Genomic DNA, 7681 nt, shown 5'->3' with positions numbered 1-7681 from the left:
TGTAGGTTTATCAAAAACACAGAAAAGATGAATGGGGTAGTTAGTGGTAAAGGGATAAAAGGAATGAAAAAACTTGAAGAGATGAAATGCAGAATGGATTTTTCTTTTTTAACCTAAACAATCATCAGCTTAGAATGAGGAAATTAGGTAACTTTATTCTGTAGAAGTTTGCATTCTGATTGGATTCAAGGCCCACTGTACAGATGAGGAATTATGTGGTACATTGGACAATTTTGATCAGTTCCCTTAGCTCAGGAGTTCATTTGTCATAGATTAGAACCTACTATGATTCTTTTTAACTGGGTGTATACAGTATCAATCATGCCACACATGTAAACATATCATTTTTTGGTAATATTTAGTACTACTAATAATATAATTCTTTCATTCGAAGCAAAATAGAAAATGTTATGTATTTTGAAAGAAGATGCATGAATAAGTGTATACATGGTTTTTGAAAGATAAATTAGAAGCCAAAACTATCATGTACTATGTATGTTCATTTACTTATAACTAACATGTAGTACAGGTAATTATGTAGCTACTTAATAGGGTGACTTCTTTTGATATTTTCTGACACGCTGACTTCATCTAACTCTCCTCCCAACTTATGTATATTTATCTCTCCCTAATTAGAACGTGATAGACTATTTTATATCTTCATCAGTTCATTTGTGACTTCCTTTTTCCCACCTATTGCTCTATGACTTCAAAGCCTGCGATGGTTTCTATTAACTTGATTCTGAATTTTCTTCATGTTATGCACTCAGCAGAATTCGACGAAGGAGACACTGATGAGAAAGAACACAGAGCATTTCTGATTTATTGTCTAGAATTACTCTCTCAGTTCTATTTTTTATAATTTTTTTTCATGTACTTCGCATAGCCCTTACTGCATCTTTTGACAGATGAATACTGTTCCATATTGTATAAGGACCACACAACTAATCATCAGTAACAAAAGAAAATCTGGGGGAATCAGTATCCCTGACCTCAAGCAATACTACAGAGCAATAGTGTTAAAAACTGCATGGTATTGTACAGTGACAGACAGGAGGATCAATGGAACAGGATTGAAGATCCAGAAATGAATGCACATACCTATGGCCACTTGATCCTTGACAAAGAGGCTGAAAACATCTAATGGAAAAAAGATAGCCTTTTCAACAAATGGCGCTTGTTCAACTGGAGGTCAGCATGCAGAAGAATGCGAATTGATCCATCCTTGTCTCCTCGTACTAAGCTCAAATCCAAATGGATTAAGGACCTCCACAGAAAGCCAGACACTCTGAAGCTAATAGAAAAGAAACTGGGGAAGACCCTTGAGGACATCGGTACAGGGAGAAAGTTTCTGAACAGAACACCAATAACATATGCTCTAAGAGCAAGAACTGACAAATAGGACCTCATAAAATTACAGAGTTTCTGTAAGGCAAAGGACAACATCAAGAGGACAAGTCAACAACCAACAAATTGGGAAAAGATCTTCACTAATCCTACATCAGATAAAGGGCTAAGATCCAATATGTATAAAGAACTCAAGAAGTTAGACTCCAGGAAACCAAACAACCCTATTAAAAAATGGGGTATAGAGTTAAACAAAGAATTGTCACCTGAAGAACTTTGGATGGCAGAGAAGCATCTTAAAAAATGCTCAACTTCATTAGTCATTAGGTAAATGCAAATCAAAACAATCCTGAGATTTCATCTTACACCAGTCAGAATGGCTAAGATTAAAAACTCAGGAGGCAGCAGGTGTTGGAAAGGGTGTGGAGAAAGAGGAACACTCCTCCACTGCTGGTGGGGTTGCAAATTGGTACAACCACTCTGGAAATCGGTCTGGCAGTTCCTCCAAAAACTGGGCACCTCACTTCCTGAAGCTCCTGCTATACCACTCCTGGGCATATACCCAGAGGATTCCCCACCATGTAATAAGAATACAGGCGCTACTATGTTCATAGCAGCCCTATTTATACTTGCCAGATGCTGGAAAGAACCCAGGTATCCCTCAACAGAAGAGTGGATGCAAAAAATGTGGTATATGTACACTGTTGGGTTCCATACCTACCTGCAGCTATTACGAAGTGGGTTTCTGGAACAGAAGCTGAGGGATAAATGGGGAAGAGGGGCGAAAAGAAGTATGGCTAAGACAATATTCACTGATCAAAGCCCGAAACTTTAATGGCGCCAGACCTTTTAACAGTTTGGGCAAACCCTTCCCCCCAGACTCCAGGCTGAGTTCCGGTGGAAGTTGTCTAGCTTCTCTTGGAGGTCCTCGTCTTGACTGCTCCGGCAGCTGGGTGGGTCACCTGCTTAATTCAAGAATTCCTAGACTTGGAGGAACAATGAACTTAACCTTTACTTCAAGCACTCGGCCCTAGGTGGAGCAGGATCCTGGCTACATGGGAGAAGTTAACCTTGACCATAGTCAAACTCTGACCAAGTGCATGACTGCCCCAATATGGCTCTGTACAGTACACAAGAGAGTACTATTCCGCCATTAGAAACAATGAATTCATGAAATTCTTAGGCAAATGGATGGAGCTAGAGAACATCATACTAAGTGAGGTAACCCAGACTCAAAAGGTGAACCACGGTATGCACTCACTAATAAGTGGATATTAACCTAGAAACCTGGAATACCCAAAATATAATCTACACATCAAATGAGATACAAGAAGAAAGGAAGAGTGGCCCCTTGTTCTGGAAAGACTCAGTGAAGCAGTATTCAGCAAAACAGAAAGGGGAAGTGGGAAGGGGTGGGTGGGAGGACAGGGGGAGAGAAGGCGGCTTACGGGACTTTCAAGGAGTGGGGGGCCTAGGAAAGGGGAAATAATTTGAAATATAAATAAAAAAAATATATCGAATAAAATAAAAGAGAGATATTAAGGAATAGTGATTATTACTTCCTGTCATTTTTGATGTTATTTTTATATTTGACTGATTATCTTCTTTTGGGTTTGATGAAAGAAGGTAACTATCTTGCTTTTTCCAGGGTGTCATTTCCCTCCTTGTATTGGGGTTTTTCTCCTATTATTCTTTGTAGAGCTGGGTTTGTAGAAAGATATAGTATAAATTTGGTTTTGTCATGGAATATCTTGGTTTCTCCATTTATTGTGATTGAAACTTTTGCTGGGTATAGTAGTCTTGGCTGACATTTTTGTTCTCTTAGAGTCTGCATGAGATCTGCCCATGATCTTCTAGCTTTCATGGTCTCTGCTGAGAAGTCTGGTGTAATTCTGATAGGTCTTCCTTTATATGTTACTTGGCCTTTTTCTCTTACTACCCTAAATATTCTTTCATTGCTTAGTACAATTGGGGTTTTAATTATTATTTGGCAGGAGGTTTTTCTGCTCAGGTCCAGTCTGTTTGGATTTCTGTAGGCTTCTTGTATATTCATGGGCATTGCTCTCTTAAGGTGGGAAAGTTTTCTTCCATAATTTTGTTTAAGATATTCGCTAGGCCTTTCAGCTGTAAATATTCACTCTCATCTATACCTATAATCTTTAGGGTTTGTCTTCTCATTATGTACTCTATTTCCTGGATGTTTTGGGATACAAGCTTTTTGCATTTTGCATTTTCTTTGACAGTTGAGTCAATGGTTTCTATGGTATCTTTGGCATCTGTGATTCTTTATTCCATCTCTTGTATTCTGTTGTTGATATTTGCATCCTTGACCCCTTATTTCTTCTCAATGTTTTCAATCTCCAAAGTTGTCTCCCTTTGTGATTTCTTAGTTGTTTCTACTTCTGATTTTAGATCCTGGATGGTTTTGCTTATAGGTAAATTTTTGTTGTGCTGGCCAGAATTACATGAATAATTTCTTAAATGCCTTTTGAAATTTACCCATAAGAGAAAGATCTTGTCAGAGAAAATGTAATTTCTCAGTGTAACTCACTAATGGGACTCTGTGAATTCTTTGGTTTTTCTCTACGAGAGCTCTCATATACTATCCTCTTTCCTAGTGTTTTCTCAATGAAACATAGAGAGATGAATAAAGGCAAAACTTTAATGCAATTTAGTATACCATTTGGGAAATGATAAATAGAGAAAAACTGGAACACTGTCAAAAATGAACTTAAAAGACTATAAGATAATATGGAACAAAGGGGAAGAGAAAACGAAAGTAATTGAAACATGTAAATTGAAAACCATGAAGGAATAGTTAAGAAATAGAAGTGGAACACAAACAGAAATCTTTAATAGTTTACACAAATAAAAGAAAATTTAGCACTTTACCCAGCTAGCGACATAGTTTTTAAGCATATTTCAACTTAATAAAATTAATAAACTAAATTCTAAATAAGTAATAATTAAAATTGAATATCTTATTACTTTTCATTTAACACGTTGAAATATATTTTTCTACATTCTTAGGATATAAAAATTTGAAAAAGATAACTTTACATGCTAAGTAATTAATTATTTAATTTTTTTTTGTATAAGAGGAGAAAGAGGCAAAAAGCCATGAAAAAGGCCAATAAAGTTCCCTGTAGCCTTGTGGGATTTAGAGGTTTGCAGTGTTATGTTGACTACGCATAAGTAAACACTTTTACTATATAAACTATTATTAACATTAGTGGACAATGAATTGCATTAACACAGACTTCCATATCCTTACGCAAATTCTGTTTAAAATTTCACTTTAAAGTTTCTCAATATCATTTTTAAGTAAAAAAGGGCACCTCTTAAATATATGTCACTGATTAGATAATGATGTTATTACTGAGCTGGTCTTTCTCAACTATAACTAACCTCGAGAAGTCTGGGTCTGTTTTTGCTTTGACTTCTTTCAATTATTTTCCTATACAATAATCCTTATAATGATTTCTTCAGTAATAGTAGCTTTGAGGCCCCTTTCTACCCAGGAATCCTATGGCCACTATTTATAATACCAACCCTATATAATAGCCAGAAGCTGGAAAGAACCCAGATACGCCTCAACAGAAAACTGGATGCAAATAATGTAGTATATTTACACAATGGAGTACTATTCAGCCATTAGAACCAATCAATTCATGAAATTTTTAGGTAAATAGATGGAGTTGTTGAATATCATACAAAGCGAGGTAACCCAGTTTCAAAAGATCAATCATGGTATGCACTCACTAATAAGTGGATATTAACCTACAAAACTGGAATACCCAAAACATAATCCACACATCAAATGAGGTACAAGAAGAACAGAGGATTGGCCCCGTGTTCTAGAAAGACTCAATGAAGCAGTATAGGGCAAAACCAGAACAGGGAAGTGGGAAATGGTGAATGGGCAAACAGGAGGATTGAAGGGGGACTCATGAGACATTCACGGAGTGGTGAGGCTAGAAAAGGGGAAATCATTTGAAATGTAAATAAAAAATATATTGAATAAAAAAAATTAAGCCCACAGAATTTCTGGAAAATATATTCTTAAAGATTGTATAAGTAATTCCCATAAAAAATCAAATGAATAGAACCTTAAATATATGAGGATTCATTAAGATATTTTGTTGTTAAAACATGCTCTTTTTTCTAAGAGAAATTATGATAATGTGCTCTAGGCTAAAGTATATTTCTAGGGATGTGGGCTCAGGTTTGACATTTCATTTGTTATGTCAATGTACTTTGTACCAAATCCCTTCTATAATAATGTAAATTAAGACAGAAGTTTTACTCAAAATGTTCTAAGCTTTGGGATTCAGTAGCAAAATCTGTCAAATAGGTACATTAATAGTTGTAGGGAAATATGGGATTCAACAAAAGCATTTGTACTTTAAATGGAAGACAATATCTAAGACATGCTAGAGGGACTGCTTATAAGACAACATCCTTCAAACAGAAGAGTGTATGGAGATTGTCCAATGTACTCTGAGATCTTGGCAATGCAGTTGTGTTTTGTTTCTCTTTCACAAAAAAAAGCCTGCTCCAGTTATGGTGGGATATACTCAAGATAGTATTTTCATTTTATTCTCTTCATGATATTTTTTAAATAATACACAGTTTGAGAATGTGGAATTCACTCATATATCTTGTGAGTTTATGGATCATTTTATGACATACATATGACATCATATTTCACTCTCAGGAACCCATTAGCTTATTTAAAGTGAAATAGTAGGTCATATTCTCCAAAAACTTGACAGTGAGGAAATTCTAGACCAAATCAAGAGCAAAAACTTGCTGAGCAAACACCAAAGTCTATATCTACATTTCTGATTTCCTGCATTCTTTCAGCTTTCTAAACTATTATCTACCTCTTTCACTAGAGCTGTTCTCATTTCCACATTGCATCTTTACTTAGCAGATATCTAATGTTGTTCAGGCATGATTCTCTGGGTTCTTACAAAGGGCTTGAGTCACTCCTCCAGCTAACTTTACTCCATGGTTGCTGCTCTTCTAGGTGGTCATCCCATGGAACTGGCATTTCAAATACAGTGGCATCTTCTTCTGTAACTAGGCAGTATTTTACCAAGAGTCTCTTGTAAGCTTTCACCAAGGTTCCAAGTATCAGCTTCATTTCAAAAAACCCTTCAGTCTGGAATCTTCACATGCCCTTGAGGCTGTGATTACTTCACTGATATTTACTGGTCTCCCACACTGGCGAGACTCAATGGCTATTCATTATCCCTTTAGTCTTTCAAATCCATAACCACCTGGCAGGTTCTTAGCTATTACCTGGTAGCCAGCAGGAGGTCTTTCTCTGGAATTCAGCTTCTTTGTGATTTCTGGTAATACTTCCCAGAAAATTTCTCCTCAGTGATGCTATGAATCATTATCTGAACTCTTGCTAAGCAGCATATGTTGTACCAGTACCCTGTTCAATTCTTCATTCTAAACCCATAGGTACATTCTTAAATTTAACAAATTCTCATAGATGCTGGATCTGTAAATTTTCTCCCATGATCAATTACATTTACACAAGGTTTCTGTTTTCAGTGATTTCATGTTCTAAGGTTGGATGTCACGAACCTAGCTCTGTAATTCTAGAACGTGATAGTTCTTGAACTCAGATATCTATGGCTCTCACATCTGAGTAATGAGATGAAAATCTTATATCACTATGATTGGGCCTAAACTTTTGTATACCTGGAAATTATTCTGTAACAGGATGGACTGGAACTCAGAAATCTGCATTCAATGCTCTCCTGTGATTCAGGATATGCACCTTACCTGTCCCCCAAGCTTTTCAGGGCTAATATGCTTCTAGGGCTGGATCTAAACCTGTGTCCTCCCGCTTCTTGATTTTATATCAAAATCCTTGGTTTCCAGCCTCAAGGCCTGGATCATAGGTATGCCGTCCATTTCTGGATTGTAGTTAATTTAGGTGTAATGAAAGTAAACACTGAGCGTAACCATCTCAATCCATAGCTTGTCAATTTGATACACAATTATGTCTCTTTATGTTCACATGAGAAAAGCAACCCAGTCATAATAATGTCTAACATGATATATCTCAAGATTCACTGCTAAAACATAAATACCACGCTTATCCATGTGGGATATTAACCCGTCTCTTATCTATTTGATTCCTTCTGTTATCACCTTGTCAGGAAGTGTATAGCACTTTGCAGGATGCCATGATGTCGGAAGAGCCAAGTGTCCTACATCATGAGTCATGTGCAGACAGGAGAAACCTTCACTCAAATCACGGGAAATATCACCAGTATCAACATGCCTAGAATTGAGAATTTCAAGAAATCTC

This window comes from Apodemus sylvaticus, chromosome Y, assembly GCF_947179515.1.
Source record: "Apodemus sylvaticus chromosome Y, mApoSyl1.1, whole genome shotgun sequence".
NCBI classification, from domain to species: Eukaryota; Metazoa; Chordata; class Mammalia; order Rodentia; family Muridae; genus Apodemus; species Apodemus sylvaticus.
This window is presented reverse-complemented; position numbering follows the sequence as displayed.